At 43.6% G+C, this 26,929-nt stretch overlaps 1 long non-coding RNA gene across 1 annotated transcript; it reads left to right on the top strand.

Annotated features, from left to right (window-relative positions):
- Positions 1-22,993: 22,993 nt before the first annotated feature.
- Positions 22,994-25,917, top strand: LOC125119102 (uncharacterized). Its single transcript, XR_007133028.1, has 3 exons — positions 22,994-23,127; positions 24,619-24,765; positions 25,827-25,917. It is a non-coding gene; the product is annotated as an uncharacterized LOC125119102 (long non-coding RNA).
- Positions 25,918-26,929: the final 1,012 nt, after the last annotated feature.

Genomic DNA, 26,929 nt, shown 5'->3' with positions numbered 1-26,929 from the left:
TTTGGTGGGATAGGTGGATTTGTCTGTCTTGCACTTAATTCATGTCTTTCCCTAGTGAATGTAGCCAGCCATCAACTTGATAGGTAGTGTAGCTAAAAATGTAGGATCTAGGTCCAGAGCCCAAATGTGAGCCAGGGTGTTCCCTCTGCTTGGTGGCTGTCACAACCTTTTGTGGGGTAGAATTTTGGGTCCTAATGTCAAGTCCAAGCTGGCTCCCTTCTCTTTTAAGTGTATTCTCTCTTCCCACCTAACACTGGTACTCTCACTCCAGAGATGTGCAGTGTTGGAGCAGGAGGGGCTGGTTCAGGTGCTTGGCATGGGTCAAGGCTCTGGCTATGGTGGTCCAGCTGCACTCAGACACCAATATTATTTCTGATGTGGTACCTGTGTGAGCACTAATAATGGCTGCCCCTGCCCTACTCAGATGGTGCTGCAGTTCTGAGCCACATGTTTCCCTGACAGCTGAGCTCTCTCTTCAGCTGAGGTAGCCCTTCCCCTGGAGTGGTGATAAATTGTGAAGCAAGGGGGACAGACTGGTTGCTGGTTCAGGTGCATGTGTGCTGGAGTGGTCATGGACAACTGGACAGTGACTGGTACAGTTTCAATCCACATTTTTGGCCTTGTTTCAGGAGTAAGCAAGCATGCGTGCATTCCTCACAACTGAGTCCAAACTTCCCACAGTCCTTCTGTTAATCCAACCAGCCCTCCAACCAGGCAGACTTATCTTCCCAGTGTTTTGTCCCCTGGATCACCCAATATGTAGCTCAAACCACTCACTCCCCAGGAAGGATCTCTGCCTGTGTAATCTCTCTTCGCTTCCTCCTCTCAGGGGCACAAGTCTCATCCTTATCACTTCCCTTCTATTCTTATCCAATTCCAAGTGGATTTTTTTTTTCACTGCATTGATGGTACAGCAGTCTTTCTGATAGTTTCCAATTAGTTTTTAGTGAGAATTGTCCCATATGTAGATATATTTTGATGTGTTCATGATGGAGGTTAAGTTCTATGTCCTCCTACTTTATCATCTTTATCTACCTTTTCTTCATTTTATTTTCTTTCTATCCCTCAGAATAAATAATTCCAATTGTCCTATCTTCAAGTTGGCCAATTCTTTAAACTTCTGCCTGCTGAAATCTGCTAGGCTTTTTAAAAAGTTATTTATCGTGATTTTGTTTTTGTCAGTTCAGTTACTGTACTTTTCCAATTTCGTTCTTTTAAAAAACAATTTCTATCTTTTTTGTTGATATTCTCATTTATATTGTTTTCTTGATTTCCTTTTAGTTCTTTTTTCTTGTTGTCCTTTAGTCTTTTAAATATATGTAAAACAATGGTTTTAAAATATTTGCCTTGGAGTTCCCATTCATGGCACAGTGGAAACAAATCCAACTAGGAACCATGAGGTTGTGGGTTTGATCCCTGGCCTCACTCAGTGGGTTAAAGATCTGGCATTGCCATCAGCTGTGGTTGCAGATGTGACTTGGATCCTGCATTGCTGGGGCTGTGGTGTAGGCTGGCAGTTGTAGCTCTGATTTGACACCTAGACTGGGAACCTCCATATGCCACAGGTGTGGTGCTAAAAAAAGCAATAAATAAATAAACTAAAATATCTGACTTGTAAATCTGATGTTTGGGCTTTGTCAAAGTTGGTTACTGTCAATTATTCACTTCCTCCTAAGAGCCATGTTTTTCTGTTAATTTGCATGCCTCCGATTCTTTTGCTTAAAATTGGGCATTTGGCTATTATAATGTCATAGCTAAGGAAATCAGATTCACCCCATTCCCCAAAGTTTGCTTTTTTTTTTAATTGTTGAAGGCTGTATTTGTCTGTTTTGAGAATTTTCAAAACTATTTTTTCAAAAGACATTACCTTGTTTATTACTGAATTCTCTCTTCCTTTAGCTTGTGTTCAGGTAATATTGGAGCAGATTTATTTGAATACTAAGGGCCTTCCTAATATTTACAGGTTGGCTCTGCTGAGCACTCCTTCATCACTTATCTAGCCTAGCTCTGAACCTAAAAATCAGCCCAAGGTGAAAGCTTAAACCCTTCTTGGGTCTTTTCTGAGTACGTATCTTGCCTGAGCTTGTGCATACTTTCTAAATTCTCCAGGACACACCACACATTTTGAATGTCCTAATTTCCCAAATAGTCCCACCCTAGTTTCTCCTCCACTCCTTACATGGTATTTTGTATGTCTTCACCTTGAATCTCTTGCCATAGGCATCTTTGGGTCTGTTTGTAGTCATTGTGTAGCTTTTATAAGTAGTGCCCATCATTTTTGTACTTGAGTCCTCAGTTAACCAAGACAGAGATAAACATCTTGCATCAGCAATTGGGTATCCCCTAGATAGGTTAGAATAGATACACACAATAATTTGCAAATAAAATCTGCTTCCTCCAGTTCACAGGGAAGAATTGGGAACCATTTAGAGACAGGGACTGACACCATGCTGGGAAGGTATTGTCATGAGGGTGTGTAAAAATGCCATATAATTTTCCTTATATTTTGAAGATGATTTTTCTTGTTGGGTCTTTTCTTTTTTGCTGTAAAATCTTACCATTTTCCAGAATTCTCACAAAGTTGTTTCAGTTTCTGATTTTAAAAAGAAGTTTCTGTGAAAAAAAAATGAAAGCTTAGAGATTTTGAGTCTGCCATTTTTCTGCCATCCTCTTTGATAATGAAGTTTTGAACAGAACTTATATTACAGGAGGGATCAGGGCAAGAATGTAGGAAAACAATGTGGAATCTGAATTTTACTAAAATGTGATTCGATACTTTTTTTTTTAGGTATTGGGGAAAATGGAGAATAAAATGGACATGTTAAGTTCTTTGTTTAAAAGACTGAAATAGAAACTGTTTGCTTTCACCTTTGAAATCATAATTTTCTCTCAGCCATCTCACAAGTGTTTTTGAGTCATTACACTACTGAAGCCAATCAAATGTCCTTCTCTGAGGAAAGAAATTGATAAGACCCTCATCATCCTTACAGAAGCTGCTGACAGCCCTCATCAGTCTTGTTGGTATTAATCTTACAGTAATCAAAATTAAATACCTTGCTGCTGGCACAGCAAAAAAATTAAGTAAGTTGACCTGACAGAGATAGGCTAGTTACATATATGCTATAAATGGTAGGTAGATATAAACAATCTAGATTTTGGAAGAATAAAGACTAATTTAAATAAAGATGAGGTGGGAAAACCAAGGTTTATTTTTATTTTATATTTTTTGCTTTTTTTTTTTTAGGGCCACACCCATGGCATATGGAGGTTCCCAGGCTAGGGTTCCAATCAGAGCTGTAACTGCCTGCCTATGCCACAGCCACAGCAATGCCAGATCCAAGCTGTGTCTTGGACATACACCACAGCTCATGGTGAGGCCAGATCCTTAACCCACTGAGCAAGGCCAGGGATCAAATCTGCAACCTCATGGTTTCTAGTCGGATTCATTTCCACTGCACCACAATGGGAACTTCAAGTTGTACTCTCTTTTTAGTAAACAGGAGCCTTACTGATGGGGTAGTAAGTTAGGAGAGGGAAGGGAAGTGGTCTCTAGGCTTTTGCTTAAGTTTTTTAGTGATCCTGTGACCCTGGGCAGTGGACCTTCACAAGTTGATCTTAGCTTTTTCCACCTTTAGGTGAGACAGGTAGACTAGAGGGCCTGGAGTTGGGTATTTTCCTTCTTCCAGGTGGAAGACTCAATGAAGGTGGAGTTGGCTATTTTCCATCCCCCTGTTCAATTAGTCCCCATTGGTTATGGTTTGGCAAAATATTTTCTCTGGATGGAAGACCTTATTGAGAACAGAATGCTGTGTGTGCTTTTCAGAATGGCTCCTTTCCCTCTCTTTCTGGAAGCATGAGGGGAATTTTCTCAGATATTCACTCTGAGAGCATGGTAGGACTCCCAGAGATAAAAAAGTTTTGGGGTCTCCCTTGAGACTGATTTGGGGTCTCCCTTGAGACTGATCTGCCCTGCTGTTTTTAACTCTCAAACTTGTCCACAGTGAGCCTCCAGCAAATTTGTCAATTACATTTTAATTTTTTATACCCTGATACTGGTGTCCACAGAGGTTTCTGTTTCCTGGGCATCTATGGTTAGTTGTGTTTCTCTATTCTCCTCTCTATATCTCAATTTTGGGAGCAATGCTTTGTCTTGTGATGGATTTAAGAAGAGAAGTTTTTTAAAGTTTGTTCAGCTCTTTTTTTTTTTTTTTGGTTTGAGTATGGGAATTACAGTTTCCAAATTTTGTGCTGAAATGTCATTGATTGATTTTGGTATGCTAAGTCAACCTTGCATTTTTGGGCTAAATTCTTCCCATGATATATGTTGATGGATTGTTTGCTAATAACTTGTTGAGGATTTTATCTGTAGGTTCATGAAGGATATTCCTTTCTTGTGATTTTTTTGTCTGACTTTTATATCTAGATGATATTGATCTCATTGAGTGAATTGGTAGATTTGCTCTTCCTCTATATTCTGAAAGATTTTATGAAGAATGGGTGTTATTTGTTCTTTAAATATTTGATAGGATTCAATAATAAAGTCATCTGGACCTGAGCTTTTCATTATGAGAAAATTTTAAATTACTAATAAAATTTATTTACCTGTCATGGGATTACTCAGATTTTTAATATCTTCTTGTGTCATTCCTGATATTTTGGGTCTTTCTCAGAATTTGTCCACTTGATATAAGATATCTAATATATTGGCCTAAGGTTACTCATAGTATTCTTTTTAATACTTTTAACTTATGTATTGTTGGTAGTGGTGTTACCTCTTTTATATCTGATGCTAATAGGTTTTATCTCTTTCTTTTCATAGTCAGTTTAGCTAAAGATTTGGCAATTTATTAATTATTTATTTATTTTTGTCTTTTTGCCATTTCTTGGGCTGTTCCCGCGGCATATGGAGGTTCCCAGGCTAGGGGTCGAATCGGAGCCGTAGCTGCCAGCCTATGCCAGAGCCACAGCAATGTGGGATCCGAGTGGCATCTATGACCTAAACCACAGCTCACAGCAATGCCAGATCGTTAACCCACTGAGCAAGGGCAGGGATCAAACCCGCAACCTCATGGTTCCTAGTCAGATTCGTTAACCACTGCACCACGAAGGGAACTCCAGATTTGGCCATTTAATTTATCTCTTCAAACAGCCACCTTTTGGATTGATTGACTTTTGCACTGTTTCTCTGTTTTCTCATTTACTTATTTTCACTCTAATCTTCATTATTTCCTTATTTCTGCTGGCATTTGCTTTGTTTTTCTCTTCTAGGTTTGTGGGGGTATTGTTTGTTTGTTTTTTAGGGCTACATCTGCAGCATTTAGAAGTTTGCAGGCTAGAGGCCCAATCGGAGCTGCAGCTGCCAGCCTAAACCACATACACAGCCAAACCAGGTCTGAGCCACATCTGCTACATACATCACAGCTCATGGCAACACTGGACTCTTAACCCACCTGAGTGAGGCCAGGGATCAAACCTGCATCCTCATGCTACTAGTCAGATTCACAACCCACTGAGCCACAACTGGAAATCCTCTCTTCTAGCTTTTTTTAAAATACAAATTTAAGTTATTCACTTGAAACTTTTCTTCCTTTTAAACATGAGCTTTAAAGATATAAATGTCTCTTCAAGCACTACTTTAGTACATCTTGTCAATTTTAATGCATTGTGATTTTATAATCTTTCATTTCAAAATATAGTCTAATATCCCTTGTGATTTGTTCTTGATGCATAGTTTTAAAGTATGGATTTTAATATTTAAATATTTGGGTATGTATATGTTTGTGTTTATTTCTAGTTTAATGATTTTGTGGTCAGATGTCATACTAATATGATTTAAACTTTTTAAATTATTTAAGATTTAGTTTATGCACTAGAACTGTTATGTTTAGCATCGGCCTAGCTGTGCTTTTAGTGATGTGTACTCTGAACGGGAAGAGTTCTATACATGCTATTTTAAGACAGGATTGTTAATAGTGTTACTAAAACTTACATGATTTCTAACATTTTGTCTAGTTGTTCTATTAATTACTATGATTTCGGCTGCTCCCTCCCCAATGCCTAACTCCCCAACCCAACCCCTACTCCACCAGCCCTTGCCAAGAGGGGGGAGACTGAGAAAACACTGTACCTAGAGCCACAGAGGTTGGCATGGGGCCTCTGGCCCAGCCCTAGATGCAAACCGTCCCCACCCCTCTGTTCTCAACCCCTTGCCTTGTTTGTGGGGGAAGGACATTGGAAAAAAAGCTCTCGGGAATATTCATAAATGTGCCTTTCTCTGGAGGTGGCCATTTTGGGAAAATCTGGCCCCATCCTTCAGTCAGTGCTGAGAAGCCCCAGGGCAAACAACAATACAGGTGGGATCACAGCCCCACGCCTCAGTAAACAGGCTATGTAAAGACCCCCAGGCACACAGCCACACCTAATCCCATCCAGAGGCAAAGCCCCACCCATGAGAGGGATAAGAATCAGCTCCACCTACCAGTGGGCAGGCATCAGCCCCTCCCATCAGGAAGCCAACAGCAAGCCTCCATACCAACTTCAGCCACAAGAGGGGCAGACACCAGAAGTAAGAGAGGCTACAACTCTATTATCTGTAAAAAGATCACCACACCAAAAATCTATAAAACTGAAAAGACAGAGATCTATACCTCAGATGAGTGAGAAAGAAAAACTCCCAGAAAATCAGCTAAGTGATGAGGAGATTCTCAGCCTCCAGGAAAAAGACTTTAGACTGTTGATGATGAAGATGATGCATGACACTGGAAATAAATTAGAGGCAAAGATGGATAACTTACAGGAAACACTCACCAAAGAGATACAAGATATAAAACTTAAGGAGATGCAAAATACAGTAACTAAAATAAAAAATTCATTAGAAGCAGCTAACAGCAGAATACCGGAGGCAGAAGAACGAATAAGTGAGGTGGAGGACAGATTAGTGGAAATTACAGATGCAGAACAGAAAAGAGAAAAGAGATTGAAAACAAATGAAGAGAGTCTCAGAGAATCTCTGGGACGAATGTTAAATGCACCAATATCCACATTATAGGGGTGCCAGAAAGAGAACAGAGAGAGAAGGGGACAGAAAAAATATTCCAAGAGATAATAGCTGAAAACTTCCCTGACATGGAAGAGGAACCACTCACTCAAATTCAGGAAGCACAAGGAGTACCATATAAAATAAACCCAAGGAGGAATATGCCAAGACACATATTAATCAGGCTGACCAAAATTAAAGTCAAAAAAAAAAATCTTGAAAGCAGCTAGGGAAAAGAAACAAATAACATACAAGGGAACTCCTGATAAGGTTATCAGCAGATTTTTCAGCAGAAACTCTGCAGGCCAGAAGGGAGTGGCATGATATACTTAATGTGATGAAAGGAAAAAACCTCCAACCAAGATTACTCCACCCAGCAAGGCTCTCATTCAGATTTGAAGGAGAAATCAAAACCTTCACAGATAAGCAAAAGCTAGAGAATTCAGTACCACTAAACCAGCTTTACAACAAATACTAAAGGAACTTCTCTAGGCAGAAAAGAAAAGACAGCAACAGGAAACAAAAATACCGCAAATGACAAGGCTCACCAGTAAAGGTATATATACAGTAAAGATAAGAAATATACTGTATATATACAGTAAAGATAAGAAATCATCCATGCACAATTATGCTGCCAAAATCAGAAATCATGAGAAGAGGTGGGTACAAATGCAGGACACTGGAGATGAACTTGCAATTAAGAGAACAACAACTTCAAACAATCTCAGATATATATAGACTCATATCAAAACTTCAGAATAACTGCAAACCAAAAATCTACAATTGATACACAAACAAATAAGAAAAATCAACTCAAATACGAAACTAAAGATAGTCATCAAACCAGAAGAAGAGAGAGCAAGAGAAGGAGGGAAGAAAAAAGAGCAACAAAAACAAATCCAGGGAGTTCCCGTCGTGGCACAGTGGTTAAGGAATCTGACTAGGAACCATGAGGTTGCGGGTTCGGTCCCTGCCCTTGCTCAGTGGGTTAACGATCCGGCATTGCCGTGACTGTGGTGTAGGTTGCAGATGCAGCTTGGATCCCGAGTTGCTGTGGCTCTGGCGTAGGCAGGTGGCTACAGCTCCGATTTGACCCCTAGCCTGGGAACCTCCATATGCCGTGGGAGCGGCCCAAGAAATAGCAACAACAACAACAAAAAGACAAAAACAAACAAAACAAAACAAACAAAAAACAAAAAAACAAATCCAAAGCAATTAATAAAATGGCAATAAGAACATACATATCAATAATTACCTTAAATGTTAACAGACTAAATGCCCCAACCAAAAGACATAGACTGGCTGAATGGATACAAAAACAAGGTCCATATATATGCGGTCTTCAAGAGATCCACCTCACTTCTAGGGACCCATACAAATTCAAAGTGAGAGGATGGAAGAAAATATTTCATGCAAACAGGGATCAGAAGAAAGCTGGAGTAGCAATATTCATAACAGACAAAATAGACTTTAAAGTGAAGAATATTTTAAGGGACAAAGAAGGTCACTACATAGTGATCAAAGGATCAATCCAAGAAGAATATATAACAATTTTAAATATCTATGCACCCAACATAAGTTCACCACAATATATAAGGCAATGGCTCACAACCTTAAAAGGACAAATCGACAATAACACAATCATAGTGGGGAACTTTATCACCCCACTTACAGCAATGGACAGATCATCCAGACAGAAAATCAATAAGGAAACACAGGCTCTGAATGAAACATTAAACCAGATGGACTTAATAGATATTTATAGGACATTCCATCCAAAAGCAACAGAATACACATTCTTCTCAAGTGCACATGGAACGTTCGCTAAGATTGATTACATCCTGGGCTACAAACCCAACCTCAGTAATTTCATGAAAATTGAAATCATATCAAGCATCTTTTCTGACCACAATGCTATATGACTGTAAATCAACAAGAAAAAAAAACTTCAAAAAACACAAATATGTGGAGACTCAACAACACGCTACATAACAACCAATGGGTCACTGAAGAAATCAAAGAGGAAATTAGAAAATACCTAGAAGCAAATGACAACATAGATATGACAATCCAGAATCTATGGGATGCAGCAAAAGCTGTTCTGAGAGGAAAGTTTATAGCAATACAAGCCCACCTCAGGAAACAAGAAAAAGCTCAAATAAACAAGCTAACTTCACATCTGAAGATGCTCCAGAGAGAAGAAGAGACAAGACCTAAAGGTAGTAGAAGGAAAGAAATCATAAAGATCAGAGCAGAAATCAATGAAATAGAAACAAAGAAAACCATGGAAAAGATCAATGAAATGAAAAGCTGGTTCTTTGAAAAGATCAACAAAATTAATAAACCCCTAGGCAGACTTATCAAGCAAAAAAGAGACAGGACTCAAATCAATAAAATAGAAATGAAAAAGGAGAAGTAACAATGGACATCACAGAAATACAAAGGATCATAAGAGACTACTATATGCAACTATATGCCAAGAAAATGGAAAACCTAGAAGAAATGGAAAAATTCTTGGAAAAGTACAATCTTCCAAGACTAAACCAAGATGAAATAGAAAAGATGAACGGCCCAATCATAACAAGAACTGAAATTGAAACTGTGATTTAAAAACTTCCAACAAACAAAAGTCCAGGACCAGATGGCTTCATAGGCGAATTCTATCAAACATTTAGAGAAGAGCTAACACCTATCCTTCTGAAACTATTTCAAAAAGTTGCAGAGGAAGGGATACTCCCAAACTCATTCTATGAGGCCACCATCACCTTCATACCCAAACCAGACAGAGATACCACAAAAAAAGAAAACTACAGGCCAATTTCACTGATGAACATTGATGCAAAATCCTCAACAAAATACTAGCAAACCACATTCAACAATACATTAAAAGGATTGTACATCATGATCAAGTGGGATTTATCCCAGGGATGCAAGGGTTCTTCAATATCCGCAAATCAATCAGTGTGATACACCATATTAACAAACTGAAGAATAAAAACCATATGATCCTCTCAATAGACGTGGGAAAAGGCTTTGACAAAATCCAACACCCATTTCTGAGAAAAACCCTTCAAAAAGTGGGCATAACGGGAACCTACCTCAAAATAATACAGGCCATATACGACAAACCCAGAGTAAACATCATTCTCAATGGTGAAAAGCTGAAAGAATTCCTGCTGAGATCAGGGACAAGACAAGGATGTCCACTCTCACCACGGCTATTCAACATAGCTTTGGAAGTCCTAGCTATGGCAATCAGAGAAGTAAAAGAGATAAAAGGAATCCAAAGTGGAAAGGAAGAAATAAAACTATCCCTATTTGCAGATAACATGATACTATACCTAGAGAGTCCTAAAGACTCTACCAGAAAACCATTAGAGTTTATCCATGAATTTGGCAAAGTCACAGGATACAAAATTAATCCACAGAAATTGATGGCATTTCTATACACTAACAATGAAAGAGCAGAAAGACAAATTAGGGAAGCAATCTCGTTTACCATTGCATCCAAAAGAATAAAATACCTAGGAGTAAACCTACCTAAAGAGACAAAAGACCTGTACTCTGAAAACTATAAGACACTGATGAAAGACATCAAAGATGACACAAATAGATGGAAAGACATACCATACTCTTGGATTGGAAGAGCTAATATTATCAAAATGACTATGCTACCTAAGGCAACCTACAGATTCAAATTACCAAGGACATTTTTCACAGAACTCAAACAAAATATTTTAAAGTTTGTTTGGAAGCACAAAAGACCCAGAATAGCCAAAGACATCCTGAAAAAGAAAAATGGAGCTGGAGGAATCCAGCTCCCAGACATCAGGCTATACTACAAAGCAACAATCATCAAAACCATATATGGTACTGGAACAAAGACAGAAATATAGATCAGTGGAACAGGATAGAAAGTCCAGAATTCAACCCATGCACCTTCAGCCAACTAATCTATGACAAAGGAGGCAAGAATATAGAATGGAGAACAGACAGCCTGTTCAATGAATGGTGCTGGGAAAACTGGACAGCCACATGGAAAAGAATGAAATTAGAACACTCCCTAACACCATACACAAAAATAAACTCAAAATGGATTAGAGACCTAGATATAAGACCAGACACTATAAAACTCTTAGAGGAAAACATAGGCCAAACCCTCTCTGACATAAATGACAGCAACATCTTCTCAGATCCACCTCTTTGAGTCATGACAATAAAAACAAAAATAATCAAATGGGACCTAATCAAACTTCAACATTTCTGCACAGCAAAGAAAACCCTAAACAAAACGAAAAGACAACCCACAGAATGGGAGAAAATCTTTGCAAGTGAATCAGCTGACAAGGCATTAATCTCCAAAATTTATAAACACCTTCTGCAGCTCCATACCAAAAAAACCAAACCACCCCATCCAAAAATGGACAGAAGTTCTAAACAGACAATTCTCCAAAGAAGACATACAGATGGCCAAAAAAACACATGAAAAGATGTTCAACATCACTCATTATTAGAGAAATGCAAATCAAAACAACAGTGAGGTACCATCTTACACCAGCCAGAATGGCCATCATCCAAAAGTCTACAAACAATAAGTGCTGGAGAGGGTGTGGAGAAAAAGGAACACTAGTACACTGTTGGTGGGATTGTAAATTGGTGCAACCACTGTGGAAAGCAGTATGGAGATTCCTCAGAAAACTAAACATAGAACTACCATTTGATCCAGCAATCCCACTCCTGGGCATCTATCCAGAGAAAACCATGACTCGCAAAGACTCATGTACTCTGATGTTCACTGCAGCACTATTTGCAACAGCCAAGACATGGAAACAACCTAAATGTCCATCAACGGAGGAGTGGATAAAGAAGACATGATACATATACATAATGGACTATTACTCAGCCATTAAAAGGAATGAAATACTGGCATTTTAGCAACATGGTTGGACCTAGAAATTATCATGCTAAGTGAAGTCAGTCATACAATGAAACCCCAACCTCAAATGCTTTCACTGACTGTGGAATCTGAAAAAAGGAAACAATGAACTTCTTTGCAGAACAGATACTGACTCACAGACTTTGAAAAACTTATGGTTTCCAAAGGAGACACTTCGGGGGGTGTGGGGGTGCACTGAGGTTGTGGGATGGAAATCTTATAAAATTGGATTGTGATGATCATTGTACAACTATAAATGTAATAAATTCACTGAGTAATAAAAATTAAAAAACATTTATATATATCTCTATCTATCTATCTATCTATCTATCTATCATCTATTTATCTATAAAACATTTAAAGAAAACAATTAAAGGAGAAAACATCTAAATGGCCAAGAAACATAATAGGATGCTGAAATTCAGGTGTGAACAACAACAGCAAAAAAGAATGGAAGTAACAGCCTCCTTACTACAGAATTAAAAAGTCACTCAGTTGAGTGCTATAGATGCCACATCACCTTCTAGAGTTTATCAGATTAACCAGCACTGCTTAGAGAACATATCAATTGAACCGATCATGCAATTTAGAAATATCTGCCAAAAATATCCCCCCAAATTTAGAAATATCTGCCAAAAATAATTTTAAAAATATCCCCAAATTGTTACACTTGAAATTAGTTTCTAAGTATACCTGATGTTAGAGAAGGTAAGTTTACTCCAGATCTTTAAATATGAAAGTATTCAAAAAGAGTATTACATCATAGAGTTGATCTCCACATATCTTGGCCATCACAAACTAACTTGGCTGATCATGAGAGTCAGATGGAGGAACATTTAGAAAACTAAATTCTCACACCACCAATTTACTCCTGCAAAATGTAAAGCCTAGTTCAGAATCTTATGTATAAATACAGTTCCTGGGTTACCTACATAAGGAGACAGTTATCCAAGCCACATTCTGGGTGGCGATGGCTTCTCCCTTGTCCTTCATGCACGGATGTCATCTCAAAGTCACAAAAGGGCCAGATACATGCGCCCTCATTGGACCATGAACTGTTTCCATACTCGCAGAAAATTTTATTTATGTCATTCTTTCAGAAAAATATGACTTTTCAATTTTTTGAGAATTTTCCAGTTGAGTATGGATGTCCTTTTACCTGAAGAAATTTGAATCTTGATTGTGAACAGAGATTAAGAATATTCATGGCAGGCAGAATTTCTCCTATGAACAAACAAATGTTTAATCAACATTTTGATTGAAGGGAAAGTTTTAAATTTTGGATGAATTGTTTAGATTAAAAAAAATACTATTTGAGTTTTACCAATCAAATTGAAATAGTGAAACAGCCTTTGCCATGTTTTGATTCTCAACTAGTTATAATATCTGGTTTTCATTCCATATTGTTGAACTTTGGGTTTCTTGGAGGATGAAGAATAATTTTGTATACATACTCTATTGTTTTGATTAAATCATTTGTGAAAAAGCCAGTCAAGTCATTACTGGTACAGGCAAATACTCTCTGAGGTAAGGGCAAAGGTCTGGAAACACTTTATCTACATTTAACTGCAGCACATATTATTGAGTCATTCATTTGGGGCATCTACAAGGGTGATCATTATCTAATTAAATTCTTAGGGACCTTAGTCATAATTTTGAAGGTAGACTCTTTATCTCCAGATATGCCACTATGATAATCACCTTATATAATAGGACTTACAAAAAATTATAAAAGAATAACTAGAGGTCAGATCACCAAAAGGGAAAAGCCCAGCCTGGGTAGAAATGAAATATGTACAAATTTTCTTATTTAAATCATTACCCTCAAAATAGGCAAAACTGTTTAAAAATTGTCTCTGCAGATGACATCTGACCTCATTTCCAGAAGATTATGAATGCAAACTTCAGAACAAATCATTTAAAACTTGTTTCTAATGCAGATAAAGTCTGTCACAAAATTTGCCCCAGATTTTCAAGTGGCATGTTGATAGAATTTGTGTTTATGTAGGAGTGGAGATAGAGAAACATTTGTGGGACTAATTGTATTTATCTCAATGTGCTTCTTATGAAGGATTCACAAAAAAAACCCTATATATATATATATATATATATATATATACACACACACACACATTATATATACACACACACACACACATATATATATATGCCACAAAAGATGTTGCAATACATTTCAAAGGACTTAAACCATACAGACTATCTATCTATAGAGATAGATGTATAGATATATAATATAGAAAATGTAATTCAACTAGAAATTGCTAACAAAAATATAATATTTTCCAAATATATGCAAATTAAGCAACACAAGTCTAATTTAACCATGAACATTTTGAAAAATAAAATTTCAAGAGAAATATAATGGTATACATATATACAAGATATATTAAAGATATTGATGAATTATATGTATAAACTACATACAATTTGTGTTACATATTATATATGTAATATTAACTAGGTGCAGCTAAAGGAGTGGCTAGAGAGACATTTACAGCTTTAAAATCAAGTATTAGAAAACAAGAAATATTACAAGAAATGACCTAAGCTTCTATGTCAAAAAGCTAGAAAAGGAAAATAAAATAAGTATAGAAAACATTATAGCATAGAAATAGGATATAGGAGAAATAAATCATTGAAATAAGTATTGATTGAGGAGTTCCTGTGGTGCCTCAGCAGCAATGAACCCAACTAGTATCCATGAGGACATGGGTTCAATCCCTGGCCTCACTCAGTGGGTTAAGGATTCAGCATTGCTGTGGGCTGTAGTGGAGGTCACAGACGTGGCTCAGATCTGGCATTGCTATAGCTGTGGCAACTACAACTTTGATTTCTTCCCTAGGCCAGGAACTTCCATATGCCACAGGCATGGCCCTAAAAAGACTCTCTCTCTATCTGTCTCTCTCTCTATATATAAAACATATGAAGATATATGTAAAACATACGAATATGTTTATATCCCTATATAAACACACACACGCACACACATATATATAATATGTTTATATCTATAAAACATATGAATCCAGGAATTGGTTCAATGAAAGTTTGATAAAATTGGTAAGCTTCTAGCAAAGTGGATTTAGAAGAATACAGAAAAAATAAATTATCAATCAAGAATCAAGAAAATGTCATCACTGCAGATCGTACAGAACTTAAAAAGATACTAAAGCATATGATAAATGAATTTATGATAAAATACTTCTCAACTAAGTAAATTGTCACTGCTTTGAAACACACAACCTTCTAAATAAACACACTAATAAAATGATGTAAAGCTAAAATAATCTACTACCCAATACAATCAATTATTTGGAATCCTTCCTTTCCCTAAACAGAATTCTATTCCCATAGAGCTTTACTAATGAATTCTATACAAAAATTAAACAAGAAATAGTACCAATCCTACCTAAATAATTTTAGAAATGGGAGGAAATTATTATGTACCCCAACTCATCTTATGCACCCAGCATAACCTTTATACTAGAATGAAACAAGGGATCAAAACAAAAATAATCAAATTGATATCCCACATCAATATAAACACAAAATTCTAAACATAATACTTATGAGTTTTTTTGGATGTTTTATTTTGGGATTTTTTTGTTGTTGTAATGGTTTATGAGGCAGGTCTGGAGCAGTGCTTGGTCAGGGGCTAATTATGTACCACTACTGATGCAAAATCTTTCTAATATTCAGCCCATTGCAATGGCCCTGTGAACCACACATTTTTCTAGCTGGTGAGAATAGGCACCATTCCTGGTCCAATGTGAGCATCAGGGACCCTTCTCTCTAATCCAACTCAGTAAAACTTTCATCAGCCTCTAGCAGTTTCCTCAAATCCATGAATTGCTGGGGATCCTCTCCAGATCTCCAACATCCCCTCCCTCAATCTCTCTTAATCTCTCTCTCAACCCTCCAAGTATGGCCTATGTAATACTCTACCATCAGAATTCTAGCTGCCTTGGTTCATTGGTTTCCTCAGACACTCAACACCATCTCAACTCAGAAAGTCTACCAGGATCTTCTGAGGTATCTCTCACTGTATCAAAACTTAGAAACATTTTAAAGGTAATAAAGTGGAAAAATCCTAGAGCCCTACTTGTTTGTTTCCCATTGCTCAATGTTCACTGGAAATTGCTTCTGGCATCCAGTGTTTTGAAAATCATCATTTCATATTATTTGTTTCCTTGGTTTTACAAAAACCTATACATGAATATTTATAGCAGTTTTATTCACAATCTCAAATAGCTAGAAACTATCTCTTAATAGAGAAAAGTATAAACACTGATACAGGGGATACAGTTTAGACTACTACTCAACAATGAAATTAACTACTGGTAAATATAATAATATGTATAAATTTCAAATGCAGGATACTAGGAACAAGAAGCCAGATTTAAAAGACAAAATACTGGGCATGACCTTACATACAGAAAATGCAAAAAAAAAAAAGAAAAAAGAAAAAGAAAAAGAGAAAAAAACCTCACCAAAAATTGTTAGAACTAATAACCAAATTCAACAAAGCTACAAGATACAAAAATCAACAAAAAATAATTTCATTTATATACTTCTATATGAATCATTGGAAAAGCAATTTCATTTTAATTTTGCAAATAGTCCCATTTACAATGGAAACAAAAAAAATAAAATGATTAGGTATTCACGTGAGTTGAGGGATATATAAGTTAATTTGACTGTGGTAATCATTTCACAGTATGTATATATATATGTAAAGTCATGACATCATACACCTTAAATACATACAATTATTTTAGTGGCCACAACCATGGCATACGGAGATTCCCCAGGCAGGTATTGAATCCAAGCCCTAGCTGAGAACTATGCCACAGCTATGGCAAGGGCAGTTTCTTTAACCCACTGTGCCAGGCCTGGAATGGAACCTGTGCCTCTACAGCAACCCTAGTCACTGCAGTTGATTTGTAACCAATCACAACACAGAAGGAACTCCAAATATATGCAATTTTAATTTCTCAATTATACTTCAATAAAGCTGGAAGACAAAAAGACAAAACTGTTAGAATGGAAATGAGTCAGTGTTTTCCAAGACAAGTGTTTTCCAAGGTACAGGCAGGAGGTGATACAAAGAGGCATGGGGAGATACTTGTGGTGATAAAATATTTTGCATATTGATTAATATGGTGAGTACACTACTATATGTATTTGTTAATACTTGCAGAACTTTCACTAAAAATGATGAATGGTATACTGTGATGATTGTAACTTAATACACATGTTACACAGCCACTGACACTGGCCCCAAGTTAATGATGGTCCCTAGTGTTGGTATAAGTGCAAAAGCTCTGCAGTGTCCTGTGGGCAGGAACAGAGCACGACTGTGATACACACCCCCCCAAGAGGTGCTGGACACCTGGGGAGGTGGGCCAAGGGACAGTGGGACAAGGCCAGGCCTCCTGGGGGAGATCACTTTGGTCACAGGACCCTCCCCCGAAGGCAAGAGCTTTCAGGTAAAGGGCTCGGGGCTGATGCCGACCAATGAGATGGGCCCTCATGGATGGAATGGCAGTGACATCATAGTTCCGATGCTGCCTGGCACCCACTCTGCTTCGTGTCCGAAGGCAGTTGGGAGCTCTTGTGGTCTCTGACCTGCTCTGGAGCTTGCTTGTCTGTCCTGTTCTGACCCACCATCCCCCTCATCCACCTTGCCATTGTTTCTAGAGGAGAGGCGCACCTCCAACAGCGAGAGCTCAGAAAGGTGAGCAAGAGAGGCACCCTCATCCCTAATGGGCACCTTGGGCACAGAGGCCACTTGGCAGGTGACCTTCCCCATGAGCTGTGGCTGAGCTGACACCAACACTGGAGCACAGAAGGTGAGCCAGAGGGATGCAGCCCCTCAGGGAGCCGAGGGGTGCCACCTGCAGCCACAGCGCTCAGGCTCATGAAGGTGGCCAAGGTCAGAGCTAAGATTTCTGGAGTGGGGAAGGGGGGTAGGTGAAAGGAAAATGAGGATGAAGAGAAATGGAAGTGGGAGGATGGGGGCAGGAGGAGGTGATGCAGGGGAGAAGGAGGAAAGATGAACAGTGAAGGAACAGGGCAAGAAGGATGAGCAGGAGGAGAACCAGCACAGAAAAGAGGAGCAGGAGGACAGGAGGCCAAGACCAGCCCAAGCCAGCTCCTTGAGGGTCATGTTGGGGTCCCTGCAAATGTTTTACTTGAGTGATCCCTTGGTTTGATGCTCAGACGTGGGGAACCTCAAGGTACTGATTGAGGCCTGAGGGGAAACCACTGGCCTGATTCAAGACTAACCACAACAGCTTACTGTTCACATCAGTATCCTCCTGACACTGCTAACAAGCAGTGGGAGAGGAGGAGTGAAGGAAGGTCAGGGTTCAGGGACAGCTGGTTGTGAGGGTCCAGGTGCCCAGGTCCATCCCATCCCAGTCACCCTCCCCTGCATGGAGAGATGACCCTCCCCCTAAGGAAAGTCAAATTTCAGGCCAACGGTTCAGGGCTGCTCCTGGCCAATGGGGTGGGCTCCACTGTGGGTGGAATGGCAGTGACCCCAGAGTTCTGTCTGTTGCCTGGCACCCACTCTGCTTCCTGTGCCCAGGCAGTTGGAGGCCCTTGTGGTTGCTGACCTGCTCTGAAGCTCGCTCGCCTGCCTGCCCTGCTCTGACCCACCTGATTCCCACACCTTCCTGGTTGACTTGTTATCATTTTGAGAGGAGAGGCCCACATCCAACAGCGAGAGTCAGAAAGGTGAGCATAAGCTGCACCCTTGACCTTACCAACACCTCAAGGAAGGAGAGGCGACTGGTTGGTGTGTGGACCACTCAGGTCTGGGCCTGAGGTGACAGGGACCTCCAGCACCAAGCCCCTGAGCATGTAGCCCACTCAGGGCTCTGGGGGGTGTGGGCTGCTGCCAGAGATGCCTGAGTCCCTGTCAGGAGCCTGAGGTGAGAGCTCAGAACCCAGGCCCAGTAAAGGAGGAGTGGGAGAAGGAAGGAGGAGAGATGATGCAGGAAGAGGAAGAGGAGAATGTGGAGGAAGAGCGGTCTAGCCAAGGAGAGATGAAAGTAGGAGGAAGGGTGGATACAGGAGGTGAATTAAGAGGAGTTAAAAAGACAGGAGTGAGAGCAAGAAGAGTAAGGATGAAGGAATTAGAGCAGGTAGATGGAAGAGGACTAGATGAAGGAGGGGGAGAACTAAGCAGGAGAAGATGGGTGGATGGAAGTAATGGATAGAAGAGGAAGAAGGAGAGATGGAGGAGGGGGAGGAGGGGAAATAGGGGGCCCAGGCCAGCCCAGAGCAGGTGGTACTGCAATCCAGATGGGGTTGCTTCAGTGGTGTAGTGAGCCCCAGGTTTGATGCTTGGACCCTGGGTACCTCAGGGAGCTGTGTGAGGCCTGGGTGGAAAGTCTCTGGCCTGATTTAAGTCCATTGGCAAGGGATTAGTGGCCCCATCACTACTGTCCTGGAACCCCTAATAGGGAGGGGGAGAGGAGGAGTGAAGAAAGGTCATGGTCGGGGGACCAAGTGTTTCTGAGGGGCCCTGTGCCCGGGTTCATTGCCTGCCACACTACAGCTGGCCCAGTCACCTTCCACTGCCAGCTGACTGTCCTGTCCCTGGAGGGGATGACCTCCTTGGTTATGGATTCAGTGCTAACACTGACCTCTGACCTTGGTCCTATTTTGGGTGGAATGGCAGCAACCCCCAAGTTCCACCCTCTGCATAGCACCCTCTCTGCTTTGTGTCCCCAGGCAGTTGGAGGCCCTTGTGGTCTCTGACCTGCTCTGACACTCGCCTGCCCTCCATGTTCTGACCCACCGACCTGAACCTGGGTCCATTTATACAGCAGAGACCAGCTCTAACAGCAAGAGGTCAGAAAGGTAAGAAAAACCTGCACTGCACACTGACTCTTGGGGACAGGGGCAAGCGGGTCGGTGACTCAGTCCTCCCTGGTCTCGGCCAAGATGATGCCAAACCCAGCCCTGACCATGAGCCAGCTGCGTGCAGTCTCTTGTGTCTCCAAGGGGTGAAGGCTGCTGCCCACAGTGCCTGATTCCATGTGAGGGGCCCAAGGTCAGAATTCAGAAAACTGACTCCAGGTGGGGGGCACGGTGGGAAGAAGATTAGACAGAGAGGTTTCAGGAGGAGATGAAGTGGAGGAAAGAGGGAGGGGAAGGGGAGGAAGGAACAAAGGAGCAGGAGGAAAAGTGTAGCAGGAGGAGGACAAAGGAGCAGGAGGAGATGGATGGATGGAGGCAGAGCAGGGGGTCCAGGCCAGCCCAGAGCCAGCTCTATGGGTTCCAGGAAGGGTCCCTGCAAAAGCCATGCCTGAATGAGCCCCTGGTTTGATGGTTGGACCTCAGGAACCTCAGGGAGCTGGGTGAGGAGGAGGTGGGAAATCATTGGCCTGATGCCAGTCCAACTGCAAGGGCTTAGTGTCCACATCCGTATCCACCTGGCACTGCTGACAAGCAGTGGGAGAGGAGGAGTTAAAGAAGGGCAGGGTTGGAGGACCAGCTGGTCATGAGAGTCCAGGTGCCCATTTCCAGTTCAGCCAGGCTCCACCTGCCCCTGGTCCCACTCCCCTGTGTGGAGAGAGGATCTCATACCAAAGGGAAGTCATTTTATAGGTCAACAGTTCAATGCTGCTCCTGGCCAATGGGATGGCCCATTTCCACTGTGAGTGGAAAGGCAGGGACCCCAGAGTTCTGTGCTCTGCCCTGTACCCACTCTGCTTCATGTCACCAGGCTACTGGAGTCTCTCAGAGTTTCTGATCTGCTCTGACACTCACTCGCCTGCCCACCCTGCTCTGACCCACCTGATCCACACACCCGCCTGGTTACCTTTTTACCGTTTTGAGAGGAGAGGCCCAAGTCCAACAGTGAGAGTCAGAAAGGTGAGCTTGAACTTCTCCCTCACCCACTACCAACACCTCAAGGACAGAGGCCACTGGTGGGTGCCTGCACCACTCAGGTCTGGGGCTGAGGTGACAAGGACTGCCAGCACCAACCACTGAGCATGCAGCACCCCTCAGGGCCAGAATGCCCAAGTCCCTTTGAGGAGCCTGAGGTGACAGCTCAGACTCCTGGCCCAGAAAGGAAGAGGGGGAGGAGGAAGGAGGGGAGAGAATCCAGGTGCTGGAGGAGGAAGAGGGGAAGGATGGGGAGGAAGGAAGGTCTAGCTGGACCAGAATTGGATGGAGAAAGGAGGAAGGACGAGGTGATTGAAGAGGAGTATAAAATACAGGAGGGTGAGGTAGTAAAAGACAGATGGTTGGGGGGAGGGGAATAGCAGGAGGAAGGAAGCGGAGAAGAAGTGGGGAGATGGAGGTGGATGGAAGAGAATGAAGGTGAGATGGAGAGGGGAGTGAAAGAGAAGCAGGGTGTCCAGACCAGCCCAGGGTCTGCTGTATTGAGTTCCAAATGGTGTTTCTTAAAAGTTGTACCTGAGGGAACACCTTGTTTGATGCTGTGACCCAGGGAACCTCAGGCAGCTGCGTGAGGCCTGGGTGGGAAATCTCTGTCCTGATTCAAATCCAAAGGCAAAAATGTAGGGTCCACATCACTATCCTCCCAGAAACCTCTAAGATGGAGGAGTGAAGGAAGGTCAGGGTTAGGAGACCAAGTGTTCCTGAGGGTTGATATGCCCAAGTCCATTGCCTGCCAGGCTACAGCTGCCCCAGTCACCTTCTCCTGAGAGCCTTGTACCTGGAGAGGAGGACTTCCCTGGTTATGCCCTCAATGTTGACCCTGATCTCTGCCATCAACTCTACTGTGGGGGGAATGACAGGGAACTCACAATTCTGCCTGCTGTCTGACAGCCACTCTGCTTTGTGTCCCCAGGCAGTTGGAGGCCCTCGTGGTCACTGACCTGCTCTGACGCCTGCTCATCTGTCTGCCCAACCTTCTCTGACCCACTTGATTCCCCCACCTGACTGGTTATCTTGTTACCGTTTTGTGAGGAGAGGCCCATATCCAACTGTGAGAGTGAGAAAGGTGAGAGTGAGAAAGGTGAGCAGGAGCTGCACCCTCACCCCATACCAACACCTCAAGAACAGAGGTCACTGGTGGGTACCCAGACCACTCAGGGCTGGGGGGGAGGTGACAATGACCTCCAGCACCAACCACTGAGCATGCACCCCCCTCAGGGATCCCTGCAGTGCAGGCTGCTACCAGAGGTGCCTGAGTCCCTGTCAGGAGCCTGAGGTCAGAGCAAAAGACACCTGGCCCAGAAAAGGAAGGTTCAGAGTAGGAGGGAGGGAAGCAGATGCAGGAGAGGAGAAGGATGGGAGGAAGGAAGGTCCAGCTACACCAGAGTTGGATGTAGGTGAGGGAGGAGGTGGTGAGTGAGGACAAGAAATGAAGACAGGAGTGAGAGAAAGAAGAAAAAAGATGGATGAAGTGTTAGGCAATTGATGGAGGAGGAGGAGTTAGAGGAAGGGGAGGACTGAGCAGGAGGAGATGGATGGTGCAAGAAGTGGATGGAAGAGGATGAAGCAGAGATGGAAGAGGATGTGGAGGAGAAGCAGGGGGTCCAGGCCAGCCCTGAGAGTTGGTCTTGGGTTCCAAGTTGAGTTGCTAGAGAGTACACTTGATTTACATCCTGATTTAATGCTGCAAACTCACTAGCCACAGGGAGCTGGGGGAGGCCTGGGTGGGAAATTGCTGGTCTAATTCTAGTCCAATGGCAATGACTTAGGGTTCACCATGGAACCCCTAGGATGGAGGGGAGAGGAGGAGTGAAGGAAGAGCAGGGTTAGGGAGCAGGTGTTCCTGAGTTTTCATGTGCCCGAGTCTATCACCTGTCAGGCTACACCTGTCTGTGGTCATCCTCCCCTGCTGGGTTACAGCCCTGTCCCTGAAAAGGATGACCTCCTTCATTTTGGGCTCAGTACTGACCCTTACGTCTGACCTTAGCCCAATATTGTGTGGAATTAGAATGAACTTGCAGTTATGCCAGCTGCCTGGAACCCACTCTGCTTCATGTCCCCAGGCAGGTGGAGGTTCTTGCGGTCACTGACCTGCTCTGAAGCTCGCTCATCTTCTGGCCCTGATCGAACCCACCTGATCTCCACACCCACCTGCTTACCTTCTTACCATCTTGAGAGGAGAGGCCCACATCCAACAGGGAGTGTCAGAAAGGTGGGCTTGAGCTGCACCCTCATCCTCTACCAATATCTCAAGGGAAGAGGACTGTGGTGGGTGCCTGGAGCACGTGGTTCTGAGGTCGAGGTGACAAGGACCTCTAGCACCAATCCCTGAGCATGAAGCCCCTTCTGGGTTCCATGAACTACGGGCTGCTGCCAGAGGTGCCTGACGACCTGGAGGAGCCCAAGGTTAGAGGTCAGACTCTTGGCCAGAAAAGGAAGAGAGGGAGAAGGATGGACATGTGAGGCTGAAGGAGGTGCAGGAGGGGAGAGGATGCAGGAGGAGGAGGAGGATGGGAAGAAAGGAAGGAAGGTCTAGCAAGAGGAAAGATGGATTCAGGAGAAAAGGTGGATGCAGCAGGATGGAGGGAGGAGGTGAATGAGGATAAGAAATAGGGACAAGAGTGAGAAGAAGAGGAGAAAACATGAATGGAGGTGAGGAGGAGGATGCAAGGAAGATGGATCAGGAAGAGCATGAAGAGCAGGAGGAGGAAGAGGAATAGATAGAGGAGGGGGAGGAAAGGACTGAGTAGGAGGAGATGGATGGATGGAAGAGGTTGAAGGACAGATGGAAGAGGGGGGAGGGGAAGCAGGGGGTCCAGGCCATCCCAGAGCAGGTGGTATTGGGAGCATGTGTGGGGTCTCTTAAAGGGTGTACCTGAGTGAGCTCCTGGCTTGATGCTTGGACCTGGTGAAATCCAGCAGTGTGGTGCGGCCTGGGTGGCACATTGCTGGCCTGAGTCAAGTCAAACTGCAAGGGCTTAGAGTCCACATGAGTACTTTCTTGGAAACCCTAAGTAGGAGGGGAGAGGAGGAATGAATGAAGGTCAGAGTTGGGGTCCAAATGTTAGTGAAGGCCTATTTTCCCAGGTCCCTCACCTGCCAGCTGACACCTGCTCCTGTCAACTTCTCCTGCCATGTTACAGCCCTGTCCCTGGAGAGGATAACCTCCTTGGTTATGTGCTTAATACTGACCCAGACATCTGACCTTTGTCCTAGATGGATGGATGGAGCGGGGAGCAGGGGGTCCATGCCAGCCCAGAACCAGCTCTATTGGGATCTGGATGGGGTCCCTGCAATGCTTGTACCCTACTGAGACCCTGGGTTGATGCTAAGTCCCAGGGACCTCAGGAAGCTGGGTGAGGACAAGGTCGTATGAAATAGCTGGCCTGATTCAAGTCCAACGGCAAGGGCTTAGGGTCCACATCAGAATCCTCCTGGCACTGCTATCAGGCAGGGGAGAGGAGGAGTGCAAGAAGGGTTGGTGGACCAGCTGGTTGCAAGTTTCCAGCACAGCCAGTCTCCATCTCCCCCTGCTGATGCTCCCCTGTGTGGACAGAGGACCCTCCCAGAAAAGAAAGTCACTTTTCAGGTCAAGAAGTCAGTGATGCTCCTGGCCAGTGGGATGGGCACCATATTGGTTGGAATGGCAGAGACCCCAGAGTTGTATCTGCTGCTCTGAACCCATTCTGATTCCTGTCCCCAGGCAGTTGGAGGCCCTCGTGGTCACTGACCTGCTCTGACGCTCACTCACCTGCCTGCCCTGCTCTGACCCACCTGATCCCCACACCCGCCTGGTTACCTCGTTACCATCTTGAGGAGAGGCCCACATCCAACAGCGAGAGTCAGAAAGGTGAGCAAGAGCTGTACCCTCAGCCCCTACTGACACTTCAAGTAAAGAAGCCCATGGTGGGTGCCTGGACCACTCTGGTCTGAGGTTGAGGTGACAAGGACATCCAGCACCAACCACCATGTGTGTAGCCCCCTTAGGTCTCTGTGAAATGTGGGCTGCTGACAGAGGTGCCTCAGTCCCTGTCAGGAGCCTGAGGTCAGAGCTCAGAATCCTGGACCAGAAGTGGAAGGGGGGGAATAGGAGGGAGGGCAGAGGTTGTAGGAGGAGGAGGAGGGGAGAGGATGCAGGCACAGGAGGAGAAGGAGGATGGGGAGGAAGGAAGGTCAAGTCAGAGGAGAGTTGGATGTAGGAGAAAAGGTGGATGCAGGAGGATGGAGAAAGCAGGTGAGTGATGAGGAGCATTAAAGACAGGACTGTGAGGAAGAAAATAAAATTTTGATGGATGGGGAGGGGGATGATGGAGGAAATGTAGATGGAGGAGGGAGAGTGGGAGGACCATGCACTGAGGAGATGGAGGAGTGGGAGGTGGATGGAAGAGAATGAAGGTGAGATGGAGAAGGGGCTGAAGTACACTTTCAGGTCCAGGCCAGCCAACAGCCTCATCTACTGGGATCCAGGTGGTGTCACTTAAAAGTGTACCCATGTGAGCCACTGGTTTGATGCTCAGACCCAGAGAAATCTGGGAGCTGCTTTTACCTGGGTGGTCCATCGCTGGCCTGAGTCATGTCAAACCCAGGAGCTTAGAGTCCATGTCATTATCTTCCCTGAATTCCTAAGACGGAATGGAGAGAGGAAGAGTGAGGAAGGTGAGGGTTGGGGGACCAAGCCTTCCTGAGTTTCCATGTGCCTGGGTCCATCACCTGACAGGTTACAGCTTCCCCTGTCATCTTCCCCTGCCATCTTGTCCTGCTGGGTTACAGCCCTGCCCCTGGAGATGATGAGTCTTTAGTTATGGGCTCAGCATGAACTGTGACCTCTGCCTTCAGCCCTATTGTTGTTGGAATAACAGTGACCCAAGAGTTCTGTCTTCTGCCTGGCACTCACTTTTATCTTGTCCCCAGGCAGTTGGAGGCCCTGTGGTCTCTGACCTGCTCTGACGCTCGTCCATTTCTCCACCTCTCCCACCCCGTCCCTGGGTGCATTTCCACCAAAGAGGCACAGCTCCAGCAGCGAGAGGACACAAAGGTAAGTGTGACTTGCTCCCTCACCACATACTGACACTAGGGGACAGGGGCCTCTGGTGGGAGCCTGGACCACTCTGGTCTGTAGCCAATGTGACAAGGATCTACAGCACCAACCACTGAGGATGCAGCCTGCTCAGGGCTCCATGGGGTGTGGGATGCTTCCAGAGGTGCCTGAATACCTGTGAGGAACCTGAGGTCTGAGCTCAGACCCCTGGCCCAGAAAAGGAAGGTGGGGAGGAGTAGTGAGGAGAGAGGATGCAGGAGGAGGAGGAAGAGGTGGACTTACAAAGAAGCTGGATCAGGTGGAGAGATGGATGTAGGAGGTAGAAGGATGAATGGCTGGTGGAGGAGCCATGGATGGGGAGGAGGAACGTGGAGGACTGTTGCGGAGGTGGATGGAGGAGACACGGGCCCTGGGGAATGGGCAGAATGTAGCATTGAGACCACTGTGGATGAGTGTGGATGTTGGAGGAATGTGGAAAAGTGGTGGTGGGAGGCGGGCATTAGGGAGACAGAGGAGGAAGAGGTCGAGAGGCATGAATGGAAGGACGAGGAGCAACATGGGGCAATTGCAGAGGAGGAGGTCTGAGTTCAGGCAACTCTCCAGGTCCCAATGGTCCCTCCAAGCCTCTTCTTTGGCCTGGATCCTGGAGGTTTCCCATCCAACCCACTGAGATCAGGGACACCAGCTGGGTGAGCATGTGTGGCCTGTGGGCTGGGGACATAAGAGCCTCACCCAGTTCAGCATCCTGTCCCCCATTGCTCCATGTGTCATCTGACCCACAGACTCCAGCTGTGTTCCTCATTGGCTAGACCCTCTTTGTGTTGTCCCAGAACAGATGTGTCCCACCATGTGAACAGGGAAAATGAGGCCCTTCCCCCTGTGACTTGTTCAGAACTGTGAACCTAGGGATGATCTCATAGCACAGAGGCTGCCTATGGTCAAATATATTATCCTTTTACCAATTCCACCACCCCCC

Source organism: Phacochoerus africanus, unplaced genomic scaffold (assembly GCF_016906955.1).
Source record: "Phacochoerus africanus isolate WHEZ1 unplaced genomic scaffold, ROS_Pafr_v1 Scaffold_129, whole genome shotgun sequence".
Lineage (NCBI taxonomy): Eukaryota > Metazoa > Chordata > Mammalia > Artiodactyla > Suidae > Phacochoerus > Phacochoerus africanus.
This window is presented reverse-complemented; position numbering and strand designations above follow the sequence as displayed.